This window comes from Cebidichthys violaceus, unplaced genomic scaffold (genome assembly GCF_023349555.1).
Source record: "Cebidichthys violaceus isolate CVI_PGR_0920_01 unplaced genomic scaffold, fCebVio1.0.p SCAF_1, whole genome shotgun sequence".
Taxonomy (NCBI): domain Eukaryota; kingdom Metazoa; phylum Chordata; class Actinopteri; order Perciformes; family Stichaeidae; genus Cebidichthys; species Cebidichthys violaceus.
Genome location: NW_027176262.1, coordinates 9,061,277 through 9,075,444, shown reverse-complemented (window position 1 = coordinate 9,075,444; position 14,168 = coordinate 9,061,277).

The following is a 14,168-nucleotide window of genomic DNA, read 5'->3' as shown; positions in this document are numbered from 1 at the left end:
CTGCTCACCGTCTACTCTGTATGAATAGTTCTGAGTTACTGCCACCACTAGGGATTCTGGGTGACGTAGTCTTCTTGGCCCGAGAGCCAATTTGGTCCAAGAAGGATTTGTAAATCCCAGTTCTTCGGCCAAACGAGCTAAGGAGTTGAGACTGAAAGCCAAAAACCCAGCCAAGAGAGAGATTGGAGAATTACTCACATGAAGCTGAAACAGAGAGCTCTTTGTACATGGCAGGGGGTGTAAAGGACTGGATTTATTTCATGGCAGGCAAATGTACTGTATATTCAAGGTACATATTATTGTAATGTAAAATATGTGATCTTTACTGCCTCTCCTGCACATTAAGTATTATGTTTTGAGAAAGCAACAAAATGTGCTTAGTGCTTCAAAGTAGATATTCACCGTATGTCTTCCACACAAAGTCATACTATCTCATAAACTTTCAATCCCAACAACATTGGAGTGAACCTCATTAAACCTGCACTTAACACTTGACAGATTGACGTTAATGTGTGAACTGTGCTACTGTTATCACAGTTACACCACGATGCAACAGTGCCCGTTTGTCACCACTAGATGTCACTCAGACCACACTGTCATGTTCCCAAATATCTTATGCTCTGTAATGAAATGAATCTGATAAATACTAATTTAGCACAGACATCACTCACATATATCCAACACTTATTTCGGAAGCCTATTGTACTGCGATCTCTACTCGTTGGACAGAAGAGAAAATCAATCTGCTTTTATTATAATGAATCTGTGATAACAAAACCCCATTTTTAGCATTTTGCTTATGACTTTCTGTCATCTTAGCACTGTTTTAGAGATCAAAATCATCAAATGCGCACTGCAGCATGATAATAAATGACATCAAAATATTAAAAAGTACTAATGAAAACATCAGCAACGTCAGGGCTTATCAGTACTTTGGTGATTTAGCACCGGGGCCCTTTTAAGTTCAGAACGCATCCCTACCTTCAGATAACGTAAAACGCAAATGGCTCCCACTAGAGCCAGCGTCCGTTCTGGGCTGCTGTAGAAACATGGCGGTGCAAGATGGCGGACTCCCTGGAAGATGACCAGCACCCTATGTGGATATAACCGGCTTTTTCTAAGCTAACAAAAACACTACAGTTCTTCTTTTCAGGTACACTGATTAAACATAGTTATGAATATTATACTCTATTGCTGCCAATTAATCCCCCTAAATGTCATATTTTGAGGTAAATTTACAGAAGGACTTTTCTGTGATGCTACTTTAAACTTCTACTTTTATTACATTTTCGATTTTTTTTAACTCCTCCACTTATCAGATCGCTGCTTCTTACTATTCATATTAAACGTTATAATTGAAAAACAGGCATTTTTAATTACTCTGGCTGATTAGACCTCCAGTCAGGTGTAAGATGGATGGAGCCATGCTGGTTATGTACAGCAACACTGCCATAATCTACATACTAATAAGATAATAAAAGTGTAAGTTGTCCTGCCCAACTAGGTGCAACAGAACCAACAGAAAGGTGAGGAAAATGTCAATCATGCAGTTTGTACACACCCACATAGTCCTAAAAAGAGGTCGAATTAGGTAACACATGGGGGTGGACAATGGGTTTGCAGGGCCTTTACGTTTTTTTACATACAAAATATATGATCACTAATAAGAAATAATGTGCGTTCCTCAATCTCATAAGGTACATAAAGTGCACTCAGGGGTGCAATTTATAGGCTGTACTGTTGGAGGGGCAGCAAATGTTTTACAATGGTTAAATGTGGTACCATGTGGGAGGAAGGCTGAGTTATTCCATGTTATTTCAGCAGGACATTTGTCAACTTTAGAAATGTCAACCGGTCAATACAGCTGCTTCATCTATCTGTGCCTCACTCTCACAGAGATACAGAGAGAATGAGAGTGGAGATTGTGGAGGGTGAGGGGGTGGAAGTGGTTATGGAGAAAAGTCAGAGAAGAAGATCGAGGGAAGAGTCTAACAAGCGGAACATGAATGATTCCATTGTTTTCCTCGATCAGAAAGCCGGTTTGGCAAGCCAAATGACTGGAAATGACTCATACAAACACTAATCTATCTCCAAGAGCCCGTCTGGGTTTGTTTCCTGTTTGTTTTTTCCTCTGCGTCTGTGCTTAGAGAGTACAGAAATAGAATGAATAGAAAGACCTGCTGCTGGTAGGTCAGTTTGTTAATGCCATGTTTTCTTTATGTTCTGCTGGTTTGTGGTTTGAACAGAAACAAGTCAGTTGGTCTTATCATTGTTTCTATCTGCCCGTCATCAACCTAAACCTATAAGTCAAGTGTTGTCATTGTTACTATGCCAATAGACACTGGACAGTGGCTGTTTTCAATATTTTCAAATTCTGTTTCTCTGCTTTTCTTCAAATGTCTCTTTCTGTAACTGATAAACAGATCCTATGAATATTTTCTTTAATGTCCCATCTCTTTTTCTAGAATACAAAATCCAGAATAAAAACTCAATTAACCACAACTGGATTTTCTGTTATGCTTTTTTTTTGTCAGCCACCTGACCTTATCACTCCTCAGATGACATCAGCATGTAAACATCCAAGAAGAAACTGAAATGCCTGGGACTCTGTTCCAGTCAAGAGAAATGAAGATGTGACGCAGACGAGTGGGACTACGAGGCATTAGCTAGCGGCACTAAAGGTAGCTGCTAACATGCTGCCATTTAGCCTAAATAATGCTGACCATGTTCACCATAACTGATCACCAAAGTTATTTGAATTCATCCCGAGCGCAATATGAACATCGACACGCACCAGATTTCATGGCAAATCATCACATGGCTGTCATTTCACTAAAAAGCACAAATGTCAAACTGCTGGTGGCGCTACAGGGCAAGTCATAGGATCGCCAAAGTCAAAGTGGTGACAAAGAATGTCTGAATTAAGTTTAGTCCCTAGAGCCACGAGGGATTCTTTGGCTAATATCACAAATCCAGTTGCTTTGACTTAGTACGTCTAGATATCCTATCACTCGATGATTCGGTCTTAGATGTAAAAGTAGATTAAACAGTTAGTCAATGGATTGGTGTGCAAACATATATATGTTTGAATGGCTCGTGTGTCTGCATGTCATATCGGCCATCTCATCTCATGTTTGACAGTGTTTGTGGGTGTGTAAGTGTGCGTTTGTTCCCCTGGGTCAGTGACTTTGTACTGCCAGTTTTAAACTTTGGACGCCTGAATAGCAATGAGACAATTAGCTAAAGCCTATGATCCAGGACTCACTGTGCCCTGCTTATTAGAACTGGTCCAGCACACTACAGCTGCACCCCTGTCACACCGATATGGAAATTAAGTGGCAGACACACACACACACACACACACACACACACACACACACACACACATAAATACACACAGTAACAAACCAAAAGTCATCAGATAAGAAACAGAAATGTAGGGAAAATAAGAGGAAAGAGACAGAGCAGGGGAGGAAGAGAGGCCTGGAGGGTCAATGATAGTATCTCTTTTTCTTTGATGTTTTATCAGCCACATGACAAATAAATATATGACCTGTTTCCAAGAGTTTGTGCTCTATGAATAATAACCAGAATTATTAGTCGTCACAAATTATTCACTTGCAAAAAAACTAACCATCGAATTTGATGTACTCCCAATTAAATTAACAAGCTACATGAGCAGTGGAATGAGGAACATAACGACAATACAAAACACTTTCTGCAGTGATATATTGTAATGAAACCGCCAGCGGTGGTCCGGTATTGGTTTTACTGCAGCGTCGTCATCATCTATTTCTATCTTAGTATAATCATTGATGAAAGGTTGGAGAGGACAGTTTACATCCAATTAGTCTGGAGAAAAGCAAATAAATCAACTATGTGTACTTTTTCTAAAACCCAACAATTTATCAAGCAGATTTGTAAAGGGATCGATAAAGAATTGAAAAACAAAATCCTCTCGATGCCCATCCATAATTACTAACCCCATGTGACATCAACCTCAACACATGAAGACCAAGTGGTTTAGGATTGGGGACATTTAATAGACTTATTTTTAACCTGTGGCACATATCCAAGAGGATAAGTATGTCACAAAAACTGCCTCGGGAAAAGCAGAGAAAGTATTAGTGGCAGCTACAAAACTAGATTAAATGAAGAAAAAATTATTAAATAAATAAATAAAGCGTAGCAACTTCTATACAACCACACACACACATTATTACAACTGCGCGCATTTGAGAGTGTGTGTGTTTTGTTTTTTTAAGTATTCATTCAGCTTTGGCCCGGAGGTAGCATAAAGCAGTTACACTATAATGTGGTTACAGTACATCACATATAATGAGAAATTGTTTGCTCACAGGTTATTTCTAACAATGATGTTTATGTTTGATCAAATTTGTATTATAACAGCTATCATGCAAATATCACAGCTGCCAACATTCTTATTAGCAGGCCAGAAAAAATACCAGAAATATGCTACATTAAGCCAGAAACCAGGTGGGCCACTGTGGCCAATCTCGTCTTTTACTGTTGGTGGCAATAATGCTGTGGGACGGTGGCAACTCAGCAGGAAATGAAAGGAGAATGGATTTGTTTTGAGCATAACACAAAGGAAGGAGACCACCATGTTTGTATTTAGTTGTAGACTTACAGCTGGAAAAGATGAGTTCAGAGGGGGGGGCACAAACTGGACCCTAATTATGTTACCCCCAAAAGGCATGTGCACAGTATCTGTAGGTAGGCTAAAGTAGAGAAAACAATCAATGTGCTAACTGGACAATCAATCATTTCCTCCTTCTCTAATGAAGCGCACCAAATACTACAACACTGTAAATATGGATGCATACCTGCTGTTTTCATGTTGACTATAAATTAAACAGTTTTGTTTTGGGATTGGGAGAATGACCAAAGAACCATACTGCCAAATAATAGCATCTCTCATGGAGCGCTGGGCCATCAGGGGAAAAGCCACATGCATAGTGACAGATGCTGCTGCAAATATGAATCTCAATTATACTATACAATCATTTATATTTGGTTTGGCAGATAGTGTACTACAGCAACCTGTCCTATCCAATGCCGCTTATACCTGCTAGATGTGCAGGACGGGGGTGGACACCTGCTGGAACAAGTTGTTTCCTTCCACACGCTGTGGCATGTGTTCAAGCCAAGAAAGCCACTGGCTCAGCCCTGGTCTGACAACAAACTCTATCCCCCGATGACTGCAGAGGAATATCACAATACAGGTGAAAGCTTCAGTGCGCCGTCATCCTTCACTGATGCCACCATGGAGCTGTCAGAGGAGGAGAGGGTTTCAGGCTCCAATGCAATAGCACTTTCAAAAATGATTGAATACTCTGTCCTAGAGAGAAATCCCTGCTGTGACCACTTATTGCAGTCCACCTAGGAGAGAACCTGAGTCCAGTGCTGGACCCAAGATTTAAGACCATGCCATTTTTAGCTAACACACAAGTGTACTATAACATCAGCACCATGAAATCATATACAAAGACTTGTTTTTATAGTTTGTTGGCTGCACATTAATCATCCTTCTCTGCCTCTAAAATGCATTTATTGTGTGCTATTTGGATAATTCAACGCAACTGGCTTCCTACTTTTCTTGTGTTCTTATGGTGTGAATCACCCACAAGGTTAAAAACTGCAGAACTCACATTCCATTTGGTCGAAATGTTGAAGCCACTCAGAAGAATGGCATATTCAAAGACTTGAAGTCCAACTTCCTTTGACCAGGGAGGTAGCTTCCAAGTTCATATCCTCAATATTGCCTCAGGATATTTTAATGACGCACACATTATGCATGATGAGTTGTTAGGCCTAAATTCTGGTTTTACTACAGTTAGAACTGTTCAATTTGGCCGCCCGCTCTAGGCCAAAAACACATTGAAATAGGCCTAAATGGATTTCATGGCATTGTTAGGAGGGCAATGAAACAGCATTTAGACCGCTACGAAGGGTAGATAAACACTTTAAATAATATCATAAATGTGGAGAAAGAAAGGTTTTAGATACCGTTTTTGTTTTGGCCAAGCAAAACTTTCCTTGGGAGGGTTAGGTTGCACTGGGGGACTTCAGACTCTTGACCACAGTATTTCCAAAACCCTGCCTATGGCACTGCCAGTCACTCACTTTGACTAGATAGCCCATGAAATGGATGACTGACCAACCCTCACAGACACAAAATGGCAACTGATGCAATTGTAACATTTGGCTTCGGTTTTTCTCAGAAGAAATGCTCAATAACTAACGCAGTGAAACCAGAAGTCATGTACTTTATGCTAGTCTGCTCTGCCTCCCAACTCTCCTCTCAGTCAGGTAGAGTGGCCCTGGCCCACCGATGACGTGATGACACCTAAATAAAATGCCCTTGAAGCCGACAGCACTCTGGTTCTATGTAGTCGAATAAAACCTGACACTAACACTTCTGTGGTTACTTTTATTGCTTAAGGGAAAGTACATGATAATTAGTTAAAACATACATTTACATTAAACCTACTATATGAATTTTGAATTATACAATATGAGGTATGATAATGAGGCCTAACTGGTTATTGTGCTGTCTACAGCCTCGGATCTAAAGAAATGTTTTATTTTTATATTATTGTTGGATATCTCTTATATTTGCACTACATCTAATAATCCAGGTTTATTCAGCACCTTCACCTCTGCAGAATCAGTGTCTGCTTACAAAAATGCATGATTAAATCTTCTCAGACATTAAAATGCTCATTACATCTAAGATTGAGGCTTGGTCCTGGTGGGCAGCCTCCCTGCTGTCTGAACCGAACTGACTCACCACCAAAGGGTGATCAGTACGTAGCGCTGCACTTTTGTTTTTCTCCAATGATCCATGCTAATGTCCACAACATATGCCTTCAGGTCTCATTTAACAACTACGAGTTGATCACCAGCCCAAGGAGTTCTTGCAGTAATTACACTAATAAACTATGTGTTCCGGAAAGTCCAGGAGTAGCACATTGAAACTGGCTGCTATATACTGGGAATTAATATCCCACTCCACCTCTGGCTCTTTTTTGCTTCCAGAGAAATGATGCACCAAATTCCCTAAGCCAGTTCATGTTGTTAAGTTCAACATTACGTTAAGCTTCATCCATTCTGCTCTGCCCTGTTCCCTTAGCCATCATCCTTCACCGCGCAAATGTTGAGCAAATATTATCTTTTCTCGAAACTTGGGAATTTAGGGAGTCTTTGCAGTATTCTGCAGAGCAAGCATGTAGTGTGAACATTAGTTCATCACTGGTATGTTCTCCACACGGGGTTTTGCAATGATTGAAAGCACATTGCAGAGTCTGGGAGAAATTATTGTTATAGAAGAAGCTAAAGTACATAGACACGCAGTTGAATGTAAAACCACACACACATCGAGCACTAATGCATTTGAAGTGTTTCTCTCTAGGAATACATAATGCTTCTCATACATGCACGATCACCCGTACACACCGAGGTGGGTGATCAGTCTTATATTACAGCAACGTCTGCGGAGCGGTCTGCAGAAATCAATGGTCCATTTAAATGTCAGACAATGCTTCAATGTTAGTAGAACTGAAATGTCAAGAAAATCCACATTCACTCTCGCTTCCCGGGTCGATCCACAGATGCGTGCACACACACACACACACACACACACACACAAACACAACAAGTTACTTTTCTCTTTCTTTTCACTTCACGTCCATCTTTTACATTTGTCTTGTCCCCTACATCATAGTGAGGATAAAAGATGGCGATGTCAGATAGTAGTCGATCGTTCCATACCTTCAGTCCATGACAACACATCTCAATTAGAGCAGCAAACAGTTATTGTCATTATCAATTATTCTGATGACTATATTCTCAATTTATCGTTTTGTCTGTAAACTGAAAAAAATGCCGTCATAATTCCCTGTAAGGAAAAGATGAACACTCCAATACCCAAAGATATTCAGATTACGATGATATAAAACAGAGAAGAGTAGCAAATTCTCACATTTCAGCAGCTGAAACATTGTTCAGCATGTTTGCTTGAAAAGTGACTAAAACAATGAATCTATTATAGTCCATTGACTAATCCGTAAATTGTTCTGTTTGGCCACATTTTCTTTACATTTGCTGATGTTATTCATAAGAGGATGATTTCTAATGTTTTTTTGGTAACCTTGTGAATTTTTGTGTCGCATCACTATCAGGCCAACATTTTAGTGAAATCGAATGAGCACACTATGAGCTTTGCTTTAGTGTCACCGTCAAGTCCAATTGCCAAGTTCGGACACATGATAATTTAGAATCTAAGATTGAAATTAAATTTGCCGAGTGCATTCAGGTTCTTATTTAATTAAAATGGTAGAAAGGTCACCCTCACGACTAACTTCACGTTTTCAGACATAATACTGGCAATGGTTAAAAAAAGTCCAGTTGGCAGCATGATGTTCGACAGTCTAAGTCTTGTATTGTTGGTTGTAACGCAGCCACGGGGTTTCCCTTTCTTGGTCTTTCACTATACTGTTCCCTCCTCAGCTTCAGTTTCCTCTTTAACTCTGCAGCCCCCCCCCCCCCCCCCCCCCCCCCCCCCATCTCTTTCAACAGACCACTCTCCTCTCCTTCACCATCACCTTCCATTTCCCGCAACCTTTTGTTCCGCATTTGTAATCCCCACATGTACTCATCTTCTCTCCTTCCACCTTAGCCTCATTCCTGGTCATCCTCTCCATCCCTCTACTCCCATTGAGTGCCGCTTAAGGCCATAATCAGTCATCCAGTGCTCACCACTGATTGGGTCCACAGGGAAATGGCAGCAAAGACACAGGTGGGGCGACAGGGCTGTGACTGAGAAATAGGTTTTGTCTGTGTGAGTATGTGAGTGAGTGAGTGAGTGAGAGAGCAAGAGAGCGAGAGAGAGCCAAGTGAGAGCATGACAAGAGATAGAAGAGCTTCTGAACACAGGAAAAGATCTCTGGCCCTCATTTAATTCAAACTTTTCTCTTCTTGTTATGCTCCATGTTTCTGTCAAACAGGCCCACATACACACAGTCAAACAGACAGGCGCTCTCTCTCTCTCTCTCTCTCTCTCTCTCCAATAACCATGCAGGAGTTGCATGCATTATGCATGAATGAGGAAAACACAGACAGGTTAAGCGTGTGCTGGGCAGTGCAGTGTGACCCATCGGTTGTAGACTCCCAGTCTAAATCCCCTTTTAGACAGGAACGTGGCTTGGATTGATTTCCTGAGATATATGAAATGTGTGTGCTCAAGCACAACTGTGGTTCACGCATGTACACATAATACACCTTTGTGTGTGTTTGGTGCTCCGAGTCCTGAATGTTTGTGGTGCAATTTATTCAAACAACCTTTACAGCAGGAGAGCTCATTTAAGTCCAGCACGGCCAAGAAGATATTCCAAGTAGAACAAAAAAACTTGTATACCATTAAAGTTCAAACTTATTTAAAACTCAAATCGTATGACTGCATCAGGCCCTTATTTTCAGACAGAAAGTTTAACTGATTTTCTAAAACTTGGCACTTTGCAGCCTATATGCAGAGAGCTATTATTTCTAATAATATGTGTTTATCAGGACAGCCTCAATAAGATTAAACAGAAAAGAGGACAAACCAATTGCACAACTACGAATAAAAAAAATAAACACTATTATCACCACGGCGGGTGTAACATAAACCAAATTACCTCCTACACAATCATCCGTATAACAGAGCAGCACAGGTGTAAAAGCAATATAAGTCACAGCGGCTGCAGCCCACAAACAGTAATGAGGCTGCACAGTTGTAGGACCACCTGTGGTGCACAGACACATGAAGCTTGGTTGTTGACGCTCTCTTTTGGAGAGTTTGTTCATCTGAACTCACCTGTTAGAAGTACACAATCTGCCTCTCAAAGTATTGGGACGTTTTACCAATCCTCTTGTCCCGTTGCGCCCCAAAGTCAAATTCCAAATTGCGAAAATATTTAAATAGCGTTCAGCAGTCACAGCTGCGGCAGGGTACCTGAAAAGTAGCTGAAAGAGCGCGAGTAAGCGACCGTAGCTGGAAAGCACCACCATGAGCATAGCCACACCCAGCATGCACCTGGTCGTTTGTTTGCGCCCATGGTTGCGCACAGCGTTGCCGGATCGGACTGAAAGTTTCCAGCCCAATCACAGCGAAAATCCCACCCAATTGCATAAAAACCAGCCAAAATCATAATCTTGCCAAAAACCCATGTAAAACAGTAAAACCATTACATGCGCAATATAAAACATATAATAAGCATACAATGCTTCATATCTGCATCAAATAACCAAATATATAAAAATAGATACATATGATATCACAACCCACGAAGAGTGCAGTCAGACAACCAAATACACAAATTCACATGTCGTGTCGATGTTGAGTCAAGTTGAGTAGGTCCTCCATCATCTCAAACCAGGACTGAATTCAACTCATGTCAATCAAATATTTTAAATGAGTCAACAATATGAGTAAATGGATAAAACAAGTTGACAGCTTATTTGCTAATGTTGTTTTCACAATATTTTCCAAACCTGACCAAATGTTGACAAAAGCAGCACATTTGACCTACCAGCCCAACCCTATTTTCCCCAGCCCAACTTAATCAGAGGCCTCCCATTTGAGTGGAAACCAGCCCAATTCAGCAACACTAACTGCACATCATTAGGTGTGTTTGATTTGGGTCACTTAGCGTGCCAGCCGGGTGGTGCATTAAATCAGTGTGAGGGTAGATGCAACCTTTTTTAACCTTTGCCAGGGTGTAGCTAATACTGTTAAGCTTGACCACAACCCATGACAGTGTCATCTTTAATCAGGCATATATAGCAATGCCCTATGCAATTTGTGCTGTTTCAACTAAGTCTTCCCTCGTATTTGACACTATTTAGGAATTTTATAGTGGAGGAGCTTTTTGGTCGACAGTGTGTACATTTGTCTTTCAAAACTCACAGAATAAACTTACAACATACAGACAGACTAAAGACAGAATATCAACAAACATTAATGTACCTTAATTTGTGTCAAATATAAGAGAAGATCATATCTATTTAGTTTCTAATGTTAGATGTCTTTATGCTGTTAAAAAGAGAGTATTTGCAAGCTATTGTGTTATTTTCCTCATTGTGTGATTTTAAATGTTGAGTCTTAAAAGAGGCCTTGGATCTTTAATTCTAAGGGACTGTGAAACTTGACATTGATGTTTGAGATTGATTAAAAAAAGGCTCTGTTGTCAAACTCTTTTTCTAACTGTGCTGTGAAAAATGGATAAGATGTCATCTTCATTTAGGTAGTTAACCACAGGAATGACAGCAAGAACCAATAATAAAAGTACAGTCGGCCCTGTAATCCATACTAAACTGTTTTCAGAACTGACTGTAACAACATGGATTTTTCTTTTAGGATTGATACTTTTGGAAATGGTAAAGACATGCTGGCCTACAGTGCAACAGTATAATATATAATAAGTGTGTGTTGATATTCAGTCATGCATGCCCATTCCCACACCTTAGGCCAATTGCAGATCCAGTGAAATCAATATATTTTAATACAAAACTGAACCTAGTGATGTCAGACGTGGGTATATTCAGCTTTGCTATTTCTTGACAGCAAATCTATATCTCCTCTGAGGGCATCTGTGTGTGTGTGTGTGTGTGTGTGTGTGTGTGTGTGTGTGTGTGTGTGTGTGTGTGTGTGTGTGTGTGTGTGTGTGTGTAAGTGGGAGTTTGGTTTGTAAAGGACAGTAGCAGAAGCAGACCGTGTGCCCATGAAGCTGTGCAGAAGGAGCGTCTGCCAGCCCCTGGCACTCCATCAAAGACAGCAAGATGGGGACAGAAAGAAAAAGAGACATGAAAGTGAGACAGGGGGGATGGAGACGGGAGAGGGCTTGTGTTACGAGGCATATGGCCTGTTCGAGGAGACAGATGTTTCTGTGTGGATGGGAGAGGTGCAGACTCACCCTGTTGCGTCTGCTATTGCAACACCCCCCCCCCCCCCCCCCCCCCCCCCCCCCCCCAGGGGGGAACAGACAGATGTGTGGAGAGGCCGCACTGGCATGCTGCGACTCTCAGAGCTCAACCAGCCTCTCTCTAATGATATTCTCTCATGCCCTCTTCATCTCCTCATCACGCCTCGCTTTCACGATTCCTCCAGAGTTGCTCATACTCATCTCTCAGACTGCTCTTTTCACTGCTTTCTTTCATTTTAGTACAGATCAGTACCAAGCAAAGCAAAAGAAAAAACTCTGAGCAGCCTCTTTGGCGGATTTTCATGCACCAGCCACACCAACAATCCTATTTGCCAAATATTGCAAAGAGTATACAAACTGCATGAGATGTCCCCAGGTCTTTTTGGTGTCACATTATAAGGATGCAGCATTGCTTTGCTTTCATCGTCTTGGAGAACGTATTCAACATCACAGTCAACCTCGTTATATTTCTTTTCACAAATTCCACATTTTTCTCTTCTGTCTCTTCTTTGTATTCTGTCTTTTCTCTCATTTATACGGTGTCAGGTCTCAGGTGATCTCAGGTGTTTGTCCTGTTTTTCTCTAATTCCCTCTCCCAGGGATAGAGGTTGTTGCTAATACAGCTGTAAATCACATTCCATATTGTTTGTGTGTGTGTGTGAGAGAGAGCGAGAGAGAGAGCGAGAGAGAGAGCGAGAGAGAGAGAGAGAGAGAGAGAGAGAGAGAGAGAGAGAGAGAGAGATGCTTGATTAAGAAGCAGAGAGTAAAGCAAAGGCTGGGGCACAGGGAAATGGTAAAGGTGAGACAAGCAGGCACATTGTTTCGCTTTCATAAGATCTCTGGATGTAATTAGTGACTGCTTCGTTAAATGTCAGTTTAGACATTCAGAGTGAATGACCGGGTGTCTGAGTGTCCCACTTTCGAAAAAAATGAAGATTTTGGCCGTGGTGCCAGTTTGTTAAAGGTTTCTTTTAATTAATTTTTTTCTCATGTTCTGGCAAGATGCTGTTTTATATAGCATTATGTTATCAACATGTTATAGCTGCACTATTATAAGAGTCCACTAACTTTCACTGCAGTGTGATCTGGATAAGAGTGTCAGCTGACTGGATGCAAATGTGAACATGGCGCCTGACGGAAAGAGGTCATTTTCCTTGACCTTGCATGTGATGTGAAGCAGTGATATAATAAAGCTCTAATCTGTTTTCAGTGCTGCTGGTGTTACCATAACCACGAACAGTGGGTCAGGGTTACACACTGGTTTTTGTCAGAGGCTAGAAAGACATCACATGCATCCACAAACAACAGCAGACACTAGCTACATGGTTCGTTTGCAAAGTGATGTTTTACCATTGGCATCATGTGATATTAAAACAGCATTAAATGACTCTAAAATCCACATCTATATGATATCAAAATACAAAAGCATATGCATGTATCTATCATCCCTTGGTGCATACATACAAATCAGAGAGATGGAGGATTTACTACATTATTTTGTCACTTTAACGCTTTTCACAAAGTTGTTGCTGATAAATGTTGAACTTTGATGATAATTTATTTAGCTTTGGTACAAACTCTAGCACTGGTGATATACTTAAAATGCCTGAGGGTCACAAGCCTCAGAGTTAAACAGCATCTGTGTTTTGATGGTTAAGTGCTAAAGCAGCAGATTAATGGGCCGTGTGTGTACCACGTAAGGCAGAAAGAGGCTGAGGGAGGGAGGAATGGTGAATTACAGCTCCCTATGTAGGGATATCCCACCAGTCTTTGCAGGTTATTAGAGCGAAAATCCAAACACACATACACACACAAATATACACCCTGGCAGCCTCACTGCAATTTATTACCTCTATTTATATATGTTACAGCCGTGTAGGTGAGGAGGAGTGAGATAGAAGAGGAGGAGGAGGAGGAGGAGGAGGGGTATTGGAGAATGCAGGGAAACGGGGCAAGAGGTAGAGAGAGCGCGGGATCTGGAGAATAACAGGGGAGAGAGAGAGGTAGAAAAGAGAGGAGGGAGGAGGCATTAAGAGGAGTGAGTGTTTTGGTACAAGGAAAACAGATCATGAGAACAGGAGAAATAGACAAAAGAAGACAGAGACAGACGAGAAAAGAGAGAAGTCTGTAGGATTCTGGGACAGCTGAGATCTTGCGGAACAAAACGACATCCTCTGTTGCCAT